Source organism: Anopheles merus, chromosome 2R (genome assembly GCF_017562075.2).
Source record: "Anopheles merus strain MAF chromosome 2R, AmerM5.1, whole genome shotgun sequence".
NCBI classification, from domain to species: domain Eukaryota; kingdom Metazoa; phylum Arthropoda; class Insecta; order Diptera; family Culicidae; genus Anopheles; species Anopheles merus.
The window spans coordinates 39,091,838-39,115,407 of NC_054082.1; the positions used below are offsets into that span (position 1 = coordinate 39,091,838).

Below are 23,570 nucleotides of genomic sequence, written 5' to 3' on the forward strand. Positions count from 1 at the left end.
TCTGTACGGCACCCGTTGCGTTACTAGCAAGCTTTATTTCTCTGACGGCACACCGGCACAAAAGCGAGCGATGCATTGCGATCTAGCAAAAAAAAAAACTTAAACAAAAAAAAATAGCAAATACTTCGACAATCGCATGTCATTCGCATGGGGCGAGGACTCCCCCGGTGGGTTGGGGAAAGTAAAATAAACCATACGGCAATGAAAAAAACAAGGGAAGGAGCAAAACACAACAACAGCACAAGTGCTCGACCGTGACGACAGGTGTTGTTGCCCTCTGCAGTTCAATAAAATGCCAACCGGTTGCCCTTCACCATGGACCATTTGGCGTGTTTATTGCAATAAAATCTAGCAATTCATGACATGCTGGTCAACGTAAACGCTTGCGGGGTTTTTGTTTCGCTCCCGCTGCATAAAGGGACACTGTCATTGCGAACACTACGATGGCCCGCGGTGGTGCACGACCGGTGGTGCCACGTTTAGTCGCGATCGCCCGCACTCCCTTCTAAAACGGTAGCAGCCAGCTATATACATAGATGGTTCAGTAGCCGTTCGTTACACAGCACCGTGGCAGGGTCGATAGGTTAGTGTGCTATTGATGGCCAAACAACCGCGAGCCTCGGCTTTGGAAAGGCGAACCACGCTTAGCTTCCCCGGGTCGATTGTGATCGTGGTGTCTGCAAGGTGCGAGTAGCTGTGGAGTACAGCTCGGGGAAAAGGGGGAAAAAATACGAAAGAACAGCAAAAAATGGGACCTAGCTTCGAAGCCAATCTTCACCGCTTGCGTTTCCCGAAACTAATGCTACTGGGCAATCGCACTCTCTTTTCCTCCCCATCACGGTTGGAAGAAGGTTTTTCGCTAAATTACATTCGCATTACGATCGCGTGCCAACGAAACGTTACAGCGGAATGACGGTTGGCTTAAGGAAGCGAGCTGACTGGGAAAATATTTACCTTTTTCACGAGCCCGCTCGCTGCGTCAATCTTCAATCCGGTCGCTTCGCCTTCGCCTGCTGCCCTTTTCCTTTCCATTTACACGTGGTGGGGGTGACAGAAATGCTAGAGAAATGATACAAATGATCGGCCCGATAGGGAAATGGGGGTGAAACACATATAGCATTGTTTGGGCAGGGAAAGCATAGTGGGATATTAAGCGATATAACATTTTGGAACACGCAACACACGCGCTAGAACACAATCGAGTAGGTGCGAGTATGTGTGTGTGTGTGTGTGCAAAATTAAGAACTCGCAATGAGGCAAAGGTGTGGGTGAAATGAAGCTTCCCGCAATAAATGGTGACCCCAGCCCCGTGTGTAGGTGTGCAGCAGCAGGAAGTGAACCAGGTTGATTAATGATTTCGACTGATTAGGTGCGGTAGTTTGAAAATGAATACTATTTAGAAGCGCTGGCGAATGATACAGCGATACGACACACGTCAGTGACATGCCAGAGGGGAGGGCCAGGGATGGTAATGGTCGGGGAAAATAAAACAAAAAAAAGCGTCAAAGAATGTCTTAATGTACATGTCTATTTGGTTGCTTGGTAAAATCGGTATAATTTGTTATGATACTTATCGTAAAGGTGGAGTCTAGTGGGGTTTAGTATTTGGTGTTGGTGCTTGTTGCATGTTGAAAGGCGAAATAAATGCCTTCACGATTGTTGTGCTTGTAATTAAATGTTCTCATAGTCTGGAGCATTTGCACCACACGTTCTTAGGGTGAATTGATGTTACGTGATTTGGCTATGGTTTAGCATGTTCCACCATTTACTTTCCACTCTCTCCATGCTCTCTGTCTCTCTCTCAGGTTTGCATCACCGCCCTAATGCCACTGTTTACGCGTTCTGTCATAAAGCGCCACCCGAGAGCCTAGTGTATCATAACCGTAAACAGAGTTTAGTGCCTCTGGAACAACAAACGCTGGAACGGCCCATGCAACCCTGGTGTGCACATGCAGGCAACGAAGTCATCGGAATTTTGGATCGATCCTCTACCACTGAAAGGAGCTGGTCCGTAGTACGCACCACTGAGAGCCACTACTGCCAGAGCCACCGGCCTAAATAATGCTGTAGTTTGGAGTACCACGAACCGCTGCTACCATGGACCTGGTGGACCTTTTTGGATGGGATGAAACGATGCTCCCATTGTGGTTTTGTGTAGTGGCTTGCAGTGCCTTTTGCTGTTCGTTTTACTGGAATGGAGATGAGTCGACCGCCGCACACCCTTCCGCTTATTACTATGAAAGCAAGGATAGCGCGCATAATTCGTAGCTGCAGCTAATGCAGACGTTTTGGTACATTCAAAAGGGGAAAACATTGGCAACAACAATACGGAACAATGGCTTGTGGAAGATCGGTGGAAACTGTACCCACCCTCCCCCTCCCAGCGTATGTGGGGATGCACTTGCATTAATAGCTAATGTTCCACTGCTGTGCTCGAGTGTGTTTAGAGCGCAAGCAAGCGAGACCTGGGGAGCAAGGGAAATTGATGTTGTTTGGCGTTACCGGGTAGCCACTGTATGGAAGTTTGATTTTTGTTTTGTTGTATAATAATAATGGTAATGGTGGTGGATGGATGGAAAATGTTTGACAAAAGAGCTGCTTAAGATTATGTGATGGAAGGTTGACAGTGTGCGCAGAAGGTGGTAGCAGAGAGCCTTTCAAAAAAGTGTTGAAACCATTGAGTAAGTTCCGGAACAAACATTACTCCCTCGGTCAATTTTTAATACTTTCTCTCTCTCTCTCTCTCTTGCTCTCTCTCTCTCTCTCTTTCTTTTCTTTGGTGATTTTCAAACTACAGTAAAACGTAGAATTCGCACTGAATGAAGCAATCCAAACGTACAATTACAGCGCTAGAAGAGTAATTATACGGCTGCAGTCATTACAATCTCCGACTGCTTCGTTCGTTCGTTTTCTTGGTCGAACCTAATGGCCGACGGCGACGACCCTGCTGGCAACCATGGCTGCACACGCAAACTGTCCATTAGGCAGTATGTAGCAGCACACCATGTAACTGCGTGTGTGTTTTGGTTTTAATTTCTTTGTTCCCTTTTTGGAAAGGAGCTTCAAGCGCCAAGCATGACCCTTCCCGACACAACCGTCACACAACCATGGGGTGCAAATTTCCAAAACAACCCAAAAGCTATCGCCATGGTGTGGTGAACCATGAACTTTCATCAAATGACCATCGTCTTTGGGTGGGTTGATTTGGGCGGCGGCGCCGTTGCCGCTGCAGTTGGTCATAATTTGGAGGGTGCATTTAATTAAAATTTCTACCTCACTAACTTCACCTCACGTGGGGCCAGGCTTCCAGCGCTGGACAGAGAGATAGAGAGAGAGAGAGAGAGAGAGAGTACAGGAGAGAATGGATAGAATTTGCAGCAACGTACAATTCACCCATTCTAGGGTGAGCATACACGAGTGTTTGTAATGATTTTAAAATGCAACTGTCTGTCCGAGAAAGCAAGCCGCGCGTGTGAGTGTGTGCTAGTTTTTGGGAAAGTTTGGTTGTACTATTGCTGTCGCCCGATGAGCGATCCCATAATCTGCATAACATTACCACCGAGCGCACACGCTTCAGTTTGTTTGATCGAAACGACGCGGGAACATTCGCTTGGTGTTGATGGTGGTGGTGGTGCGCTCGAGCACCGAGCCTCCGTGCCATTATGCAGATACACGTGAAAGTACTTTATTATATACTCGTTTTAGTGGCTAGCTGCTGCCTTTACTGCTACGTCGTCATAAAATAGGACATTTTCCCGCGGCTCGGAAAGGCAAGCGGCTTCGAAATTGATCGTATGAAGCCTGCCGATGGTTTGTGGCTGGTGTTTCGACGCTCGCGTCCCATCACCACCTGCCATGTCACCTGTCTGGGTGGTGGGGAAAAGAGGCAGGCAGAGCGCAGGAAACGCACGAAGAGTTATGAAGTTATCAACCGTGTGGACACGTTTCCTCCCCACACTGGGGAAGGAGGTGGGGACACCGAGAAGACAAAAGACGTTCACCTTCGTTTCGGAAACTGTGATAAACAGCGGCAGCTCTATCGGCATCGCTGCATGATCTCTTATCGTCTCCGGTACCGGTCCCGGCCGCAAAAACCGATACAAACCGATCCTTCGAGGCATCGATGATGGGAACTTCTTGCCGTGTTCGGTGTCTTTCGCCCGGTGTCTTTCGCACTTTCGTCAGCCCGCATTCTTCGATGGTTCATTGTTCTTCTTTTCTGCTGCTCAGCTGCTGCTCTCGAGTCGACCCGACGGTCACCACCCCCCATTCCCTCATTCTCCCGTTCCCTCCCCGGCCGACCGGGCTTCATTTTAAGAGCTTATTATAGCAGCGCTCCGTAACGCTCCTGTGTTTGGCCGCTGTTGGTTGAAGTTTTGCACGGTGCCCGGGCGCGGGCACCTTCGGCGCACCGTTGTTTGGTGGTGTACCCTCGAGCTTGAGGACGTGTTTTGAATAAAGTGTAAAATATATCGACGACATCTCCCGGACCGTGGGCCCACGGTACGTGCCGGTGATGGGAAGGTGAAGGTGAGCGGAACCGATCCCATTCTCACCACATCAGTGTCGTAAAAGAATCATGCTGAGATGATCCCCTCCACCAGGCGTTAGGCGCCTGCGACCACCGTGTGCCATGATGCCAAGGGTTTTCATATCACATCACCGTACATCGGGAGCTGGGTGTGGGTTAAAGGGGGGTGGCGGGGTTGGAGGAGCAAGTATGTCATATCCACCTTGTCGTGAAATGAAACTCTTCGTCCCGTGCGTTGCGTTTGGTTGCGGGACCAAACGCGTGCGGAACATGTGCACCGATGGTATCAGCGATGATGTATGGAGGACATGGCGCACAGGGAAGCAGAATGTTGATACAAACCGACGTGCGAAATGAAACAATTTGTAAAAAGTGTTCACTGGGGTAAAATTTTATCATTTATCTTTTGTGCTATTAGTTTGTTTCGTGCATGGTTTACATGTGTTTTTTTGCTCTTCTATTCTCCTCTGTCTCTTTCTTTCTCCCTCTTCTGTTCTGTGTACTGTGTCGAACGGTTATTGGAATGTTACATTTGCCATCAACCTTTCCCGTTTTCTCTGACCACCGAATTGCCGTGTCGGGTTTATCGTTTGTTGAGTGGTTTTTTTCTTTCTTTTTTTTCGTCTGCCTCGAATCATCATATTCAGCTCAAAATCTTATCACACAAATGGTGTACAAAGTTTCATTCCAAAAGCGAACGGCAAGTGGCGAGCGAGAGGTAATCTGCCGGCAGCAGCTGTGCGGTAGAAGTTGAAGTGGGTGTTAAAGATGGGTAATAATCAATCGATAACTTTATTGTTACTGTCTGGGTGGATGATAAAGAGGGGATGTTTAGTGTGGTTAGGAAAATGTATGATATGTTGTAAAATGTTGCATCACTAGGAGGGATGTTGAAGTGATATCATTATGAGCCTTTTTTTCGTGCAAATTTGAGAAAATACTTACATCTATCTGAATTAAACAAAAACTAGTTGCTTAACATACCCACAACCGCAAATAGTCAATTTTGTTAACTCTTTAGAGTACTGACACCATAATGATTGTGCGACCTATATATGAAAAATAAAAAACAAAACAAACAGCTATATAAACACATTCTGTTGCATAAACAATGGAAAATTGGTCTGCTGGTGCTTGTTTATAGCAAATCGGATCTCACGGTACAGCTGTGTTCACCACTCACTGCCATCGAACTGAGAGCCGTACCTGAGTGGGTGGGTTCCGTCCATCACCACCAGTGTCGCTGCAGTCTGATGGTCGTTTCGATAGCGAAAACAACCAAAGAAGCCCGTTTGTTGGGAGGAAAAGCACAAGAACACACAGACACAACCGTCAGTGACGGCATCCACTGACTTGCGCGTCAATCATCAGGCGGTGTGCAGGCGTTTACTATGCGCTGCAGCTGGAAGAACACATTCAGCGTTACACCTAGGGAAGCACTACAACCGTATGAAGTACGTTTCAATCAACGAAGAGCGAACCGTTGTCACGTATGCGTACTCCGCCCTTTAAGAGTTGAAGCGAACACCGAACTTTAATACTTTTCATCCGTACGCGTTTGATGTCGGGCTGGGGAAAAGTTTGCGGCAAGTGCTTCGCAAGGGTGCATTTTTCACAGCAGCAGCAGCAGCACTGCAAGTTCGCATGCTAAATGATGTTACTGTTTCGTCGTGCGAAGCAATACTTCCTGATGTGCCATTGTGTTGCCCTACCCTGGTCGCATTTGAGTCCATCGCGCTGGCACAACTATTCTGGCCCACTGGTCAGCAGCTTCTGTGCGAATAGTTGTCGGGGTGACGGGAACGCGAGCGCTATTTTTACGCAGGCTGCTCAGTTTTCGGTTCACTATCGCTCCGGATGGACATACGGATGGCGGAAACAAAACAACAACCTCGCCTGAAGGAGGATGTTTTAGTGGGCGTGCGTTTGCAGACGTTGGGCACGGTGCTGCTGGTTGATTAACGGGAATCCTGCAGCAGCCATTCGGGCTGCAGGCGACCCAGGAATGCCAAAAGTCCAGAGAAACTGAAATTCCAATGTTGTCCAAAAACTGGCAACCGGCGACTGGAGAGCAATGATTGAAGTACGTCTACATTGGTTACCGTTTCGGTGTGTTCGGGTGTCCTGCGTGTCTCGCACGTGTCTGTCACCGTACGGCCGTCGTTTTTTTGTCGAAGAACACGACCATGAAAGAGATCGAGAGACAGAGAGAGAGATAGAGAGAGAGAGAGAGGGAGAGAGAGAGAGAGAGAGAGAGAGAGAGAGAGAGAGAGAGAGAGAGAGGGAAGGAGAGGGAGATATTGAGTATGATGTATAAAAAAAGGTCCATAGGCACATACAAAAACGAACTACAACTAACCCTACCGGTTAGGTTGCGTCCAATGTATAGCGCTTTGAAACAAAAGTTTCAAAACACGGCCACAAACACTACCCCCTGCTTGATGGCTGTTTGATTGCGATCGGAATGCACTCGACAACAAACACTATGGCCGAGGTTTGTCAGAGCGTTGGTAGCAAGCTACTTCCACCGTCTAACTCTCGCCCGTGCCCAACGCGTAATGTGTACGAAAGTGATTGATGGCAGGCAGTAGTACTGTGCTTCTGTTGCTCGATTGCTTCAGAGCCAACGGTGTGCGTCTCAGCTCACCGAGCCATACGCCCTGCAGTCCTGCAGGCACTTTACAAACCCCATCGCAACGCTCCTGTAGCCTCCTCATTTGCCAACGGTTCTATGAGCTGACGTCCGGTCCAGGCTCTACTGCTGCTGCTGCTGCTGCTGCTATAAGTACAGCTAGTCCGTCAGTCAACTGGTTCCTAGTCCGCCCTCAGCTAGTCAGCCGGCAGGGGAGGAAGTTATGTCGGAGCAACATCTAGGTCAGTCAGATACATTTGACGCGCCAGTTAAACAACGCAAGAGATTGAGTCGGCCGTCGGCGCTTCGAGGAGCACGAACCGAACGAGCCCGGTGCCTGCGCTGATCGTCTCATCATGGACGCACATTCAACGGTGTAGCACTCAGCAACCTCACCAACGTTCCGGAGGCACAATAAAACATATCGCCAGAAAAGAAAAGGGGCAAAAGCGCACGGATGGAAACTTTGCCGCTATTCTAATCCCGGGGCACCGGTCCGGTTCCTCCGCTCCCTCGAATGCCCCCGGGACGGTGGTTGGTTGTGTTTCCGATTGGATCAGCAATCGTCGGGCGGGTAGTGTTTGATCGAAGTGAGAGAGTGTCCCGGACACACCCTTGGCACAATCGGAGCAATGGTTGTGTTTTCGTTGCTGTCGGTCGGACGCTGGTTCACTTCTTCCATCTGTTACGATGCAGTACGGTTCTCTCTTCTGGTCGGCTTGTGGAGCCATCTTCGCCATTTGCTTCAGCCGCTTCGTACGTGTTCGCCATTCGTCGTCTTTGATCAGGACCGAATCAATCTATTATCAAGATCAAATTATCTAATATCATTGACAGCAGGATATCCGCACGGGGCTTTCTGACTTTTTTTTGGCCAATGCTTTCGTTTTTGTCTTGCTCGGTGCGGGCTTGCCCGAATTTGCTTTCGCACGTAAATGTTGTTTTATGTTGTTGCTAAACAGATTGTACACGTCTCGAAGGTCTTTCTGCTTTTGTGATGATGAGTAATGTGCTGTAGTTGGGTGGGCAGTGCGCTGAGGTTATCCGTTGATTGTAGTTATGATTTTTGTAGCCATTTTTCCCTTCACTGTTTGCACAATGGTAAGTAAGCGGTACATTACATTCGGGCAGGCGCTATCTCTCTACTACTCTGGCGAGATATCGATTCGGTACTGAATGGAAGCTGTGCTTTTTATTATTTCAATTCTCTTTCACCTCACCTACTCGTGGGATGCAATCATTGCTTCCGTCAGCAAAACGGCAAATCGATAATGAAACGAGCTGCCAGAACGTTATTGAAACGCATTTCCATGACATTAAATTCGTTCAGTGCCTTTTAACTAAAACGCCCATGGGCCGGGGCTGTACCAGCCGAAGGTCAGCGCGCTGGGCCGATGAATGGTTTCAGCACTTTGTTTTTACTGCGCGTTTTAAAGCATTTTAGCTATCTCGAACTCATTTATGCTGCCCCCGGTCTGGTTTGATTGATTGCCGATAGAGCGAAAAATAAAAGCCGTGCCAAATCCGTACCAGTAGTGAGCGTCGGGCGTACGAGTGTCGAGGGGCTAGAGAAAGAACGGAAGCGATGAGGAAGAAAGGAGAAAAAGGGGAAAACATATTCTTCATGTGGCAATCACGATTATTGCTCAATCGTTATGGAACCGGCCAGACTCCATAATTTAGTGTTTATGGGTGTTTGGGTAAATGTTGATTAACTTCATGCGCTACCTACTGATAGAGCGCCGGCCCAAGGCCACCGCAAGCGCAGCGGAAAAAAGTGCGAACGCGATACACGTGGAACGCGAGCTATTGAACGGGGAGGCAGACATATCGGAATGTATTTTTATAAGCAATAAATCGTACTCGAACTAGAAAAATGTTGGTCCGATAAAGGTCGAAGTGTTGGCGCACGCTGGTACTTACAGTAAAAATAAGCTTTACTCGGCAAGCAAGCTTCGTAACCAAGCAATGGGGTGCAACCATCTGGTCAGGAAGATGAAACATTACCCCTGCAGTCTATAGATCGTGTTTGTGTGGTTTGTATTAGCTGCTGTAGTGCAGAAATGATACGAAAGAGAGGGTCCCTTCCTTACTGAGGGTGTCGAACGTAGAGTGTGTCGTTTTACATTGATTTGCGTACGTAACTTTCCCTTAGGCGTACCCTAGGATAATGCAGTGGAGTAAAGTTCGTCGTTTTTTATGTGTTGGATGTGATGTAAGTGTTAGTGGTTGCGTCTTACTTTCATGCACTGATTCACACCCATCTGAAGCTATGCTCCTGCTGTTAGGTGTCGCTTCTACAACCACTTCCCTTATACCAGGTACACCCTCACAGGCAAAAGATAAACAAACACATACCGTGGGGGAAAAAATCTACGTATCTGCCACATTCTTTCCAGCACGCTTTAGCGAGCGGCCTAGTATGAAAAAATCGCAAAAATCCGCAGAAACGAGACGACAGGGTAGGTATCATGCACACGCATCGCTTTACCCGTTCCGTTTTCCGGTCGATTCGCCCCCCCACTGCACGCCGTTGGGTTGAGTGCGTCCAAATTCCAATTTGATGATATTGAAATGAAATAAAAAGAGTCGAATCCTTTCCCATGCTCGAGCAGCACACATTTCCGGTTATTCTTTACACACAAAAAAGCACACACACACACACACACACACACACACACACACACACACACACACAAGAACGTGTGTTTCCGGGACAAAGGTTTAGCGTGATGGTTTGCACAGGCACTTTGGAGAAGCTTTGGGATGGCAGCTAACGCAACATGGATGGATACAAGATAAAGACGCACCCGGATGCAGGACAGCACGCGGTCGGCGTCTTTTGGGTATCAGAAATCGAAGCGTTGCCGGCTTTACTGGTGGCTCCCGGGCACCAGGGGATTATATGATTTTATTTAGGGGATTTGGCTGGGTGTTTAATCTGCCACTTAGAGCACCATCCCACTTTGAGGTGGTCGCGTTACTGTGTTCGTAGCGGATTTTGAACAGGAAATAGGGTTAACGTAATGGGTTTCCCTTGCTTTCACTTACCCGTTACACCCCTTGGGTCATGCAGTATGATTATAAGATCAGGGTGTAGTATGGTTTTTTCCACCCTCTGGCGTTGGTGGCTGTTGTTGCTTTCCTTGGAAGATGTGGAGCATTCGTTTCTGGAAAGGGGTAAAAATCTTGATACGAGGGCACTAGAACGGAGTTGTATTGACTCGATGTTTTTTTTGTTTCTTTCCTTTCACATGTACATGTATGTAGGCTGAGTGTTTGGGGCTGGTATATTTTAATGAGAGACTCAATATTATCTTTAACCTCAGTAGTCGATGTAATTTGGATGTTGTTTTAATTATTTTGTTCATGTTGAATAGGTTGAACAGATAATGGTGAAAATACGATATCTAGAGATGAATCAAGAATGTTTGATCATGGACGTACACACTTCAATTTATCATATATTTTACGATACGATAGTATCGATCGATGTTTTGTAAGAAAGCTTTGAGCTTTAACTATCATCCTATCAGCATCAGCAACTATCAGCATCCTGACACCAAATAGGCAAAGACGTACACTTTGTCGTAGGAAAAGATGGACACCGAATGTGTTGATTTAATTTACTTGTTATATCAATTGGTGATGAATCTATTTCATCAACCACTTTTAATAAGCGTATTTCGTAGAAACCTTCCAGCGACTAGAGAAAGATTTGAAATTAACGAGAAATGAAACCTGTCAAAATAGCACTTCACATATTGGATTTTGCAAAGTGCTTTTTTGACCGGTGTTTCATTTCTCGTTAATTTCAATACTTTCTCTAGTCACTGGAAGATTTCTACGAAATACTTGTCACAACTTGGATGACTTTAATGCACAAAAAGAGGGAGAACTGATATGAAATCATTCTGGAATAGATGAAAGGTAGGGTAACTGTACCAGTATTAGGCAGTGTACCTGTTTTCGGCAGGGTAACTAAAAACGTGTAACTACGAAAAAAAATGCGTTGAAAATTGTATCAACACATATTTTTTACATAGAGATATGCTCATTTGTTATTCATATACGAAGTTTCACATCATTTCCATGTATATTTTTCAAAATATCAAACGAAATGTGCAGAGTTCAACAGTTTCGGTAGATTTGCAGTTAGCCAATAGTTCGGCAGGTTTCATTATTAACAGAATCAGATCACTAAAACAATAAAAGTATGGTTTTCATGAAAGATTTTATGGTTGCAGATTTTATACTAGCCCGCTTGGAATTTTAAAATCAATAAAAACCATTAATTATTCACTTTAAATGCTGCCGAAAATTGGTACACGGTAAATGTTGATTTTTCACAGATCAATGCTTTGGGCTACTGCCGAAACTTGAAACATAAACACACTTTTGATTTCGTTGAACATTCATTTAAAACTTGATCAGAAAACTGTAATGCGTATGTCGACACACAAAACCACATTTTTTGTATCAAATATCACCAATTTCACTATAACTTATCCAATAACTTGAGAGAAAAATAATAATTTGTGAGCCAGTTGGAGCCGTACTCTACAGTCGTTAGGCAGTCTCATTTCTCCAGTGCCTACTTTGTTTGTAACTCAAATCAAAAAGACTGTAAAAATTGACAGCAAAATGCCCAAAATGGGCAACATAAAATTAATAATTTTAGTACTTTTTAACACCATTCTTAGGAAAGTGAGAGTGTAAAATTGTTTTAAACATTTTTGTCTACCTATTGGTATTAATTAAAACATTTACCGACCCGTATTTGCGTTGCCAAAAATTGAAGCACAGCCTGCCGAAATTAGGACCAAACTGTCGAAAATAGGAACAAAAACAGTGTTTGCATTTTCATATCGCTAGAAAATGCATTTGAAACGGCAAATAAAAAATAGCACAACATAATACGATAGTTTATCGTTCAAAATAACGTAACTTTCATGAAAAGTAATAAAAATTGTAAGTGTACAAGCAGTTTTTGTGAAACTGCTGCACTAACTTGCCCAATACTGGTACATTTACCCTACTATGGTATTGCAAATATCAAAAAAGTTCAATCTTCAATGGAAAAAATAGCTATACATAGCAATAGCAAGTCCTTCAAACATGCTGTGGTCGCAGACTTTGCGCGGAATAATTTCCTAGAGGGAAGTTTTAGATTTTTGTTCTAAGGGCAGGTGCACCGTCAGCAATAGTGCCAAATATTTTAATAATGCTTTAGATTCTGCATTCTACGAGGTGTTAGAAGTGGCGCTTACAATTCCTACGTTCACTGCGGATTGAACCGTCGTTGCAAATTGAGCAAGAATTTGTTTATGTACGTACCAGGACGTGGAATTCAATGGGATTTGTTAAAATATGATAAACCTCTTCAATGTCAAACGTTTTCTACAGGCCTGATTCCATCTTACCCTTCATGATTTCCACCTTTCCCATATAAGGTGTCCGTCTTACGCGAATAATTCAAAACTGCACAAAAAACCACATTTTTATTTCATTTAAAAATATTAAAAAAAAAACGATAGAAACTTAAAAGTTTCAGTACATTTCCTGATAAAACACGAGCTTAAGATGATGTATACACAATTTCATGGTCGTTGTAATAATATATTACAAGATTTTTTGGTGACCGTGACCGTCTTTACCTACCTTTCTCTAATGTCTGGTGTGGAAGAAGAATAGAGAGAAGAAGAAGACTGCTACTCAGTTATGCCAGGATTGATTGGATAACTAGTCTTATCTCGAGTCGATGTGTATGTGGGCTACCAGGCGTCTCCATCGATGAGTTGTAGGGGGCGCCTTGTACTTTATTAACTGTTAGCGATGCATACAAAGACTTCTAGAAAACGCTTAAAACAAATGAAATCGCATAGAATCGCATTAAATTTAACGTTAACTAAATGAAGAGGAAGTAAAGGTGTCAGGAACAATCAACAGCTGCACAGAATAATCGGGGACAAAGCATTCAAGTAGTTGGTATAAAAACAATTGTTATTTTCCAACCCATTGAAGTTTATCTCGGTTCTGTTCAGCCGATTGAAAAGCACTTGATGAATGTGCTTCGTTAAGTGCTTTTATAATCAATAATCATCTAGATAACACAATAACGATTCAAGCCGTTTGTTAGTTTGCTGAGCAATCGATCGCGTACGGATGTTATCCATTGCCACTTTAATATAATTACATTGGGCTTCTGTTTGTGGGATTCAGCTAATTGTACTTCATTGGCATCATTGTTTTCCATCGAACGTAGCAGCGAGCTTAAAAGTTATGCTTTCACAGTGAAACAGAATAATGAGTCGGTCGAGGCATGGAACGTTTAAATTGTCTAGCACATACATTCAGCTTCCGTCAAAGCGGTCTGTGTTACATTGTTGCGATGTAATGAGCTGTAATGTTTCACATCCCACCGTCAAAGTTCTGCAATTGATCGTGTCCCTCGGGGCAATCAGAAATGATCGCTAAGTGTTTCTTTTTCTGCTGCTTGCATGCATGTGTGCACACAGCGTCAGAAGCTGCGTAGCGTAAATGGTTTAAAGGGCATGAAAAAGTTAGTTTGAAGAAAATACAAAAAAAAAACACAACTGAAACGTGAAAACAAAACATAGAAGACGTTTCGAAAAAGAATATAAAGTTTCTGGTTCAGCAAATACCCCGGCTCATGCTGTTTTGGCGATTACTTCCACCACAAGGGCTGCGCTTGGGTGTTATTTTTGTTATTTTGCTGATTTTGTTTTTAAGCCAGCTCACTTACCACACTACCACATTACTTCCCCACGCGCCTCAGCAAAGTAGACCGGAGGCTGCAAATTCGTTTTGAGGAAAGTTTTTGTTTTAACAGCAAATTTTCTTCGCGGCCCTGTCTTTTTCGGGCGTCTCACAGTGTAGCGCGAGTTTTAAGCGACCGTTTTTGGTACGGTAGAATAGAAATGTTACCCTCTTCTACACGGCCATGTAACGTGAGCATTCGAGGCTTTTACACTGCTGTCCACCGTTCCTTGTCTGCACAAAAAAACCTTTTCCATCTAAACGTTCCTTCCCTAGATTCATGATTGCGATAGCGAGCGTGAACGTGGAACGGTTTCCGATTGTTGTACGGTATCGCGGAAGGGCAAGGCGCATCGTGTGTCGCTGGAAAACGTCGTTTAACTTGTGCAGAAAGGTGGAAGGACGTGTATTGCACCAAGGGAAAAAAGTGAAACTAGAAGTATCACAAATCAAACTTTTAGCCAACTTTTGGTCGGCTTCCTTCGGGAGTCTTTTTGCTTGCAACCAAACTCTTGCACTGATACACAGACACACACACATACATACACAGCTCCCCGTAAAGAATCGCTATCCGAGCGATGGTGATGCAGATGCATCTCGCCCAGCCACGAACCGGGCCAAAAGTCAAAAGGGAATGATAATATCAAAGTTTTTCCATTAAAATTTTACAGCATCTGAAAGAACTTACGTAAACCAACCGAATGGTGAAGCTCAAGAGCAGCGCCTTAACGCGACGCAAAATGGATGACTTTGCACAAGACTGGGACGGATAGCGAAGGGAGAACGGTAGCGCGGAAGTTAAATTGCAGTTAGTGTTTATAATCGGATTTCGCGCAATGAGTTCAATTTAATTTTTGCTGTTGGAAATGCGGAACAGCAAGACCCTGCACCGCAATCTATCGTCATCGGCAACGGGACGACCCTTTGGCGCTATTAAATGCTTAAGAAAATCTTCATCGGTTCAGTTAGGTTTGCGGTGTATTGTTCTTATCTGGGCGGATGTAGTGAGAGAATCCGTTGGCTGCTTCGCTTTAGCATAATTAATCGCCATTCACATCTGCTTACTAGTTTAGAAATTGGTGGGTCCGGATGAGGGGAAAGCTTGTGCTAATGATAGCTTTCAGGGCACTTATTGGTGATTATTTCCGCGAGGTTCATCGCATTACATTATCGGTTCGTTTTGCTATCCTCCATCACTGACGATGATGTTATGATATTTTCCAAAATACTTTCAAGAAGTTACGTGTTGTCGTTACCACAAGCACTTTGGTCAGCGTTGGCATGGAAAATCAAAATGCAGTATCAAGGAATAACCTAATAATTAAGTAATAACAGTAAGTTAGATGTATTCGATGGGATTGGTAAGGTGGCAACTATTTTTCGGACAATTTGATTTTTTTTATAAGCAGTTGTACATTAATGAAATGGGAGAAATTTTAGGAATCAACAACAGGATAGTCAAAATATAAGTACTGTTATTTGATTTTAGCTAACAGACATTTTATAGCTTTGAAAAAAATACCTATAGTTTGCGGCTTGTGTATTATTTTCAATTTGTTTTCTAGTGGGCTTGGCTTTCCGTGACTTACTGATCAAACATAGCAGAATAATCAGTCCTGTGTTTGGAGGCTCGCTTCATTTAGAGCTTAAACTTATTGACGATGTACCACCTGACCGACAAAAAATTGTTTTACTTTGTTGTACATAATGATTCAACTCTTTCGGGTAATAAAGTACCAGGCGCCTCCATAGCCAAGTATCGCATAGTAATGGAGACGATCTGGTTCTCTCTTTTCTCTTCACTATCGCGGGTAGTAGTCATTGTGTTCTAATCAAGATCAAAGCTCGACAAGGATGAACAAATAACAAATCATAGAGCTTTATATCTTTAAGCAGATCTGGATTGCAAAATATAAAACCTTGAACGGGAGTTAGTGAAGGGATTGCTAGTTCATGGATTTGACACATGTTCTTTGATTTATTTTATTTTATTTTTATAATGAACGTACTTACTACTAATAAATATAGTGTCAACTAGCATCAGTAGGTGTTATTAAATCCGAACACATTGGTACGCTTGGTGCTATAATGTATATGTTTGACATCGTCATGTCGTCGTACATTATTGTTTAATGAATACTATTTGATATTCGTTATAATTTTGTAAAGTGTAGTTCAACTATACAGAATTGAATTGTTTGTTGATAGATTTTCATTTCTAGCAATGCTACCATCATCTTGAAAAACCTCTTTTGAAATAATAACAATACACCAATTGTACCTACTGTTTTCTTTAGGCTTTGCCAAAGTTTGCTTTTGACTTCGATCTTTATGGAGGGGTCCCATTTCTTATCCCATTCTTGGACGATGTTTCTTATGTTCCCTAATTGCTTCTTTTACTTCTCCCTTGCATTATCTCGCCGTATTGTTGCTGGTTTCACTCCGTGCATGTTTTGTCACCATCGTTTAGATTATAAATGAGTTTCTTTCTTCTCACCCGTGCCGGAGGAAGATCAGTTGCAGCTGGGGAAGAATTCGGGATTAAATACGAACCGTGCATTTAGCCGAACGGTAGCTGAGCAGACGCAAAGTTAGCCATCGTAATTCTATTTGATCTGGAAAAGTGTTTCGTTAATTGAAAATTATGGTAATTAGTCAGAGAAACGGCGAAGGTGCCGTTGAATTATTCATAATGATGTTTTCACCGGTCCGGCCAGTACCCCGGGTCGCACTTGCTAAAGTGTCAAACTGCTGTTGTGCGAAAAACTTTGCTAACTTTTTCTTTTCTCTCTCCCCTCCCCCCCTCAATGATCCACAACATCAGCAACAAAACAGACAATGCATTGCAGCTGCAGAAGCCTTAAACTGGGGCTGCTGTTTTGCCGCGGGCCTTATGGCTCGCCGTTGCGCGTGAAGGTCAGCGCTGTGATGTGATGAGCCGCATTTAAACGTCACCCTTGCGTACAGTTTAGAAGAAAGTTCGGGTACTTCTCGGTTTCGCTCCGTGTACTGGGGATGGGTCTCCGGTGGCGACTGATTATTATTGGATGATACGGGCGGACGAAGTTTTCGTTCGTCGTGCTTCTCTTCCGGATGCGTTCTCAGCTGGAGATTCGGTTAGCTTTGACTTGGGCTGGGTTGGATAGGATGAGCTAACTTTTAAACGGGTTGGTTAGGAGGGGGGAAGCATTTTACGCTTTGATCGAGGATGCGCTGCGAACAGATTGCCCTGAAACATCTATTTAAAAATGTTTGCTCAAAAAAGGGTCGTATTTGTTTAGAGTTCTTTCGGCTTTTCCTACCCGGTTTCCAACCGATACGCCTTAAAGTCAATGTGAAATGAAAGTCATCGAGGATGGATTGGACTCGCCAAAGGAAAACCGCAAAAAAAAAAACGGAATAGAAGTTCGGGGAAACCTTTTTCCGGCCTTACACTTTTGCAAACGCCTCGGATGAAGTGTGGTGCTCGTTGTTACTGCTCGTTACTTTTGAAATTGCTCCATAGAACATTTACTATATTCAGCACAAAACCGTCCCCAGAAGGGCTCTTGAAATTATGGGCACGGTGCTTTACTTTCGCCACGGCCCTGTTTTATTCGGCACGCTTCATTCCGGTTTAGGTTCGGCCGCCATTTCTTCACTTTAAACGGGACGCACTCACAATCCCAAGAAGTATCGTTGGTGGGGATGGATGGGTGGTTCGTTTGCTCAGCTTAATTCACCGAACGTAATGTTCAATTATCCCTGGTCTAAATTTGCCAGCCGGAAAAATGGAACCAGCAAGAAAGAGTTGAAGGGCTCGCTGCTTTCGAGCGTTCACGTTCCGGAAGTCCCGGTTCGGCCGCGCAGTTTGTGTTGATAGGATCGCCTGAAGATGGGTAAAGGGTGGCAGAATGATGGACTGTAGGTATAATAACGGCGAAACCCTCCACCGTAAACTGTTTCAAGTGTCGGTTAAAGGATTTATCGCGCATTCACGATTCTGTGAAATTTGTATTTCAATTTGGGATTGTGAGGAAGAAATAGATTGTAGTTTTTTCTTAAACTAAAAATATGTCGAAACTCTTAATGATCAAAGAATAGATAATTGAGCCTGGTTCGGAGAGCGGTAAAACTTTGAAAGCAGATTTAAATCTGCGATAAAACACATTGAGTGAAATGTGCAGTGTAAGATTGCTGGCGAAACCATGCTGCCAACGGATTCACTTCTCCAACATAACATTATTTACACAAAATCGACGAGTTCAACCTCGTGCCGTAGTTTGACTAGTAAATCTGTTCTGCGGTTAGTGTGAACTTATGAAATGCTTACGATAGCCAAGCCACAGGACAATGCGTGGCCAGCCAGGATCTTAATCTATCCTTCGTGGAATTTCGCATGCGGTTTGCACTGTTTGAAAAGGGTGGCACAATGGTTCACACTTGAAATGATTAATTAAAATATGGTGCCACATGATGAACAATGAACAATGTAAGACGAGCCACCTGTTGTCGTTGGTGTTGTTTTGGGATATGGGTGAGTTTGGGAGCCCAACCGTAAAAGGGGTGCCTTTGTTTGAACTGTGTTACGTTTGAGTGCTAATCGGCAACAGAAGCCCACCTTGGGCGCTTTAGGTAAGATGGTTTGCTCATAACGCTATGTGGATGTTATCGTCGAAGTTTTGTTTTAAGCTAACAAACTATTTTAATTATGCAATGTGAGGATGTTTGTAGGATAAATATTGTTTGATTTACTGTAGTAGTGTCGTTTCCTCTTCCATCGAAACACTAGTAGAAAGGGAAAGATTTAAACTCTCAGTTGATTGTGATGATTTTCTTGTTGCGAAGTAGTTAAAATGTTTCTTTTATTTTATTAGTTCAACTTGTAACCAGAGCTTATTGAATAAACTATCAAGGAATTCCTGAATTTAAATAGAAGTACACTATAAGAGTCTCGTAGTTTTGACAAAATGTGTCTAAAAATCGTTCTTTCTTTTTTTGTTAGGCTCATTTAGCATGCAGTGTACAACCGCTGGCACAACAACCGCTGTCGGTCAAGGCCTGCCTGTACCCACTAGTGAAGTGGTCTATTCGGGGCTTGAACCCATGACGGCCATGTTGTTAAGTTGTACGAGTTGACGACTGTACCACCAGACCGGAGTATTGCCAATAATATAGCTTAAAACGACATTTAAAAAGTTTTAAACGGACTGTAGTGTCCTAACACTCCATGGTCCTTTTCTATGAGCAATACAAATACAATTACTCTTGAGTTGTTTATATCTAATTTCATTCTTAATTATAATAATTAAATAGAACCAAGTTCTATAGGTTTTAATTTCAGTTTGATAACTTAATACAACAATACAAGGTTTGGAATATCTTTAAATTAATTTAAATCGGAATAATTTTGCAATTCAAGGATTGGATCACTTTTACAGTACCCCTATTCCTAACAGTATTAGCATTCATAGTTTTCATCTCATCTCAATTTGTAAACAACAAAACAAACCCATACACAGTGTCAATGTATCGGCAGTGGAGGAAAAGTGTCCGTGCGGCTTGCAATCCAAATTTATGTAGTTTTTATTATAATAAGAATAATTGCTCAGGCTTCCAATTCCGTTTTGTTCTCTTTTCCTCTCATGCAACGAATATTTGCATTGGCTTGATCCCCGTCAGCGAACACATTTCATAGTAACTCCTCAAGCTTACAAGACTTGGGTTGACTTTTGCATAAAATTAACATTTATCAAGCGTAATTTTGGCCAAGCAATTTATGCGTCGGATTTAAGCGCATTTTCCCCCCAAGTCGATGTCAACGAAAGTGAAAACGAAATTCAAACCGGTTTCTTATAATTTGCTTAACCTTCTTGTATTGTTGTAGTGTCTCGTAGCGAATTTAATTCTGTAACAGCAAACAAACGGTAATTGGTTCTTCACAGGATGCTTCAATGTTAAAAGTGCTTTTGAGCGATTTCTATCGACAGAGAAGGCAATATTGCCGACGCTGATACTGGTATCAGTTGCGCGGAAGCTGCCACCGTAACGTACCGTTCTTGGGAAAAAAAAAATCGTGTAAGCAAGAGCACTCTGGTGGCTAGTAGTTGGAAATAAAGGAAAAAAGAAAGACAAGAAAACACAACACTGCAAACAACAAGCATGCGGAAAACAGTGGCAAAGAAGGAGAATGAAAATATACGAAAAATAATAATGCAAACAAAATCACGCAAGAATGCTGTTTGGATTCTGGGCTGGGCTACAACCATTGTCCATGTCCATGTCAACGCCGTCCTTGCCAACCGCTAGGGGACGGTCGAAGAACACGTCGCATCCGTGGGTTCGGTTTAATTTTGCCACCCGTTGCGTTGGTTTCCCGGCCGGCCTGTTTCGTGCTGCTGTCTCCTTCATTTCATTTCTGTAGTTGCGAGTCGGGATACCGCTGTTTACCGAATGTCAACATTTCTTCGCACATACAATTTTGTGCTCCCACGGTAGCGAGACCACTGTCTGACCGTTACGGCACCGCATCTTACTCTGCGCCCTGCAAGCTGTGACCAAGACGATGGAAGGTATTCCATTGGGCTGTGCCTGTTTGGCTTCCTTGTTTTGGTGGATGAGAAATGCTGGAACTGTGTGGCTTGGGACTGGGCAGCTTTCGCATCATACCAGTGCGCACCGGGACCGAGGGGTCGGTTTGGTGCGACTTTCAAGCGTCTGTTGAACATAATGGGGCTATAAGTGGGACGATGGGATGTGTGTTTTCGAAACATGCCGTCACTGCGTAACAGACGCTTTAATTGGGGTGGCTCGGTAGTAAATGTGCACACGGAGAGGCGGTGTGAAATTTCTGGAGCGACTTTTGTTGTGCGATTCAGTTTCCAGTTCAAGTGATCTGCTTGTTATGCTGGAGCAAAACTCAAAACAACAGTCAAGTGGTGTGGTGAAGTTTGAAAGGTGGCTGAATAGAAGACTGTATGTATGATAAGGTTTATTGATAAGGTTGAAAAGATTTATTTGATCAGTCGGTAGAATTCTATGTTTTTATGTAGGTAATTTAGATAATACATTTAGTATAATTGAAAAAGCTGCTTGGCAAACTGACTGTACAGTGGTTGAACTCATGTGTAAGTGTTTGTTAACGCTATGGCACGTTTTACGTTGATTTTAGTATATTTACCAGACGTATTTATGTTAAGCCATTATACCGAAGCCATTCCAACAAACCATGAACAAAATTTTGGAGTATGTTAGATATTGGCATTTTAATGCCCCACCCATGAAATGATTCAAGAGCTGGAATTTGTAGATTTTAGATACATCAAAAATAAGGTTAAAGTCGAAACATGTAAATTAAAAAAATGGTATGATTGATTTATTGATAAAATTCTACCATGACCACAATGATGATTATTCAGATTGTTTATGATGATAACAAGATGATTATCTTGTTTGCAACGAACAAGCTTTAAACCATCCGAAGCAGAAAACGCACGCGTTACTTGCTTCAAAGTGCTTAATCTGCAGTGTAAATCAATACGGTGAGTGGCAGAATGATTGAACCATGCGGAAAAGGCTCCCCCATCGCTATCGTTGGATAATCTGATCGATATTTTGACTGCAGTCTGTTGTTAGCTGTCTGTTGCTAGATTAGGCTTTGGTGTTGTTTTTTTACCATCGAAACCACGGAGTCAACTTGAAGCTGTGGGATTTGATTAAAGATTCCTATCGGAATGTGCTTACTCGTTGCTGGAACATAATGACTGCGGAGTTGCAAAGATGTTAGCTCTAAAGACTTTGGATGGCGAATGAATGGGAAGAAATTTAATGGTTTTAGATGCATAATTCTTTAAGGACGAAGAGCTAGTGATAAGACGTGTTTCTTAACAAATTAATTAGTCCAACAGCTCTCAGACGCAGTATTCTGCAGTGAACGTACCCGTCTGCAAAGAATGATTACGGATCTACTTTTTAAACTACATTTTAAACACATCTTCTTTAATTAGAGAACGAAGGTCCTTACCTTGTATAAGGCCATGGTTTATTTCCAAGCATTCAACAAATCAAAGGTTTTTGAGAAAACTGAACTATATGCTTTTTATTAGATGTGAAAGAGAGAAGTGTGCTTCTGTAAATAATATTGTACAGTATTTAATTTCACTAGAAATCATCATTAACATCCAAATGATCATCATATATAACCCCGGCTCATACTGTTGCTTTGAGGATTAGTCGTTACTTTACGTACCAACCAAAGTACCTTGTATGTAAGTAGGTGGCCGTCTAATTCTTTGCAATTTAATGCTAACCATATATGAAAACTGTAGGATGTAACTAAGTCTAGGATGGGTGAGAATCAGGCATTTGAGTTTATTTTGTGATCGATTTCGCTAGATGGATTTTGTATTCTCTTCTTCTGTGTATCATCTCAGAAAATCTCAGAAGGTCAGAATGATTTGGAAAAAAGGGTAAGAACATAACTGCCATTGCCTCTGCCATTGTCGCTAAGGATCAGAAGAAAGATAACGATAGTAAGCTAAATTATCACTCTCACCAGTTTCTTATGTTGTGCTTTATGCATCGTAAGAAAGTAATTTCTGTTCTGCATTTACCACTTTGGGCGTAGCAGCGATCGATGTCAATCATGGGCTTTCCTTTTCTATGATTGGTTTCAGCAACTTTCAACGTATTACTCTCAGTATTACAGCGGGAGAAAAGAGAGATAGAACATAATGAAGAAGCGACATCGTCTCTGATAATCAGAAGAGATTATCTGATCGAAAGTCACCGTAACACTCTCACCGCACATTTTGTACTGTTGTCTCAGCACATAGCCAGCGTTGAAAGTGTTAAAGTGTGCATTACCTTCAATGTGAAATAAATACCAGGCGTCTCCATAGATCATAGTACCATGCGTCACCATTAACTGGTTTATGGAAATGTTCATTACTGAGAATAAGAACGAGATTAACTCAAAAGGTTTATATGATTTTACATTCTTTAAAACGCTACGAGCAATTCAATTAAAGAGATAGCTTCTTGCGAAAATATAAACTTCAGAATGTGTTTAAATGCATTACCTCATAGCAATGTAATATATCTATCACTTTTTTGGTAAAATGCAACATTGCTGAACCAATGTTCACAATTTTGAAAATCTAACACTAAATGCAGCAATGACAATTTCAGCAAGAACTAGGGGCTACAACGCTCATCGCTGCACATATCTTTTTATTATTCTTGTTTACAGTTGCACCAGGATGGTCATAAATTCTTCGTTCACGTTTCTACCATGTCACCACAAAATTTAGTGTGTACTCTTTGCCCGATCGGAAACTGAAACGGGAATGTAGAGTAGGTACGTGAGTTTGTCGCGCGCTAACCTTTTCGTTCGGGGTGCTTTCCGTGCCAACCACACCACGGGTAACAATTATCCGCGCAACGATGCAGTGAAAAGCATCAGCAAACGCTAGAAGCTTGTCGGTCGGCTGCAATGTTTAAGTGTTAGGTTAGAAAGCCCTGCTCGAATGCAGCAAAACGATGCGTCGTACCAAACGACCGTACGCCTTCCATCGCTCGTAATGCTCCGATTGTGTCGGGTGCGGAGCTGGGTTCAATTAGTTTCCAATGTACGCCCCTATCGTGCTG

General features: G+C 43.1%; 1 long non-coding RNA gene across 2 annotated transcripts; it reads right to left on the reverse strand.

Annotated features, from left to right (window-relative positions):
- Positions 1–411: 411 nt before the first annotated feature.
- On the reverse strand, positions 412–11,746 carry LOC121589358. 2 transcript variants are annotated; one of them, XR_006004298.1, is made up of 3 exons: positions 11,127–11,746; positions 10,215–10,333; positions 412–1,059 (listed from the first exon to the last, which is right to left on the reverse strand). It is a non-coding gene; the product is annotated as an uncharacterized LOC121589358 (long non-coding RNA). The 2 variants fall into 2 exon arrangements; XR_006004299.1 differs by lacking the exon at positions 412–1,059 and adding an exon at positions 5,533–5,580.
- Between the last annotated feature and the right edge of the window lie 11,824 nt (positions 11,747–23,570).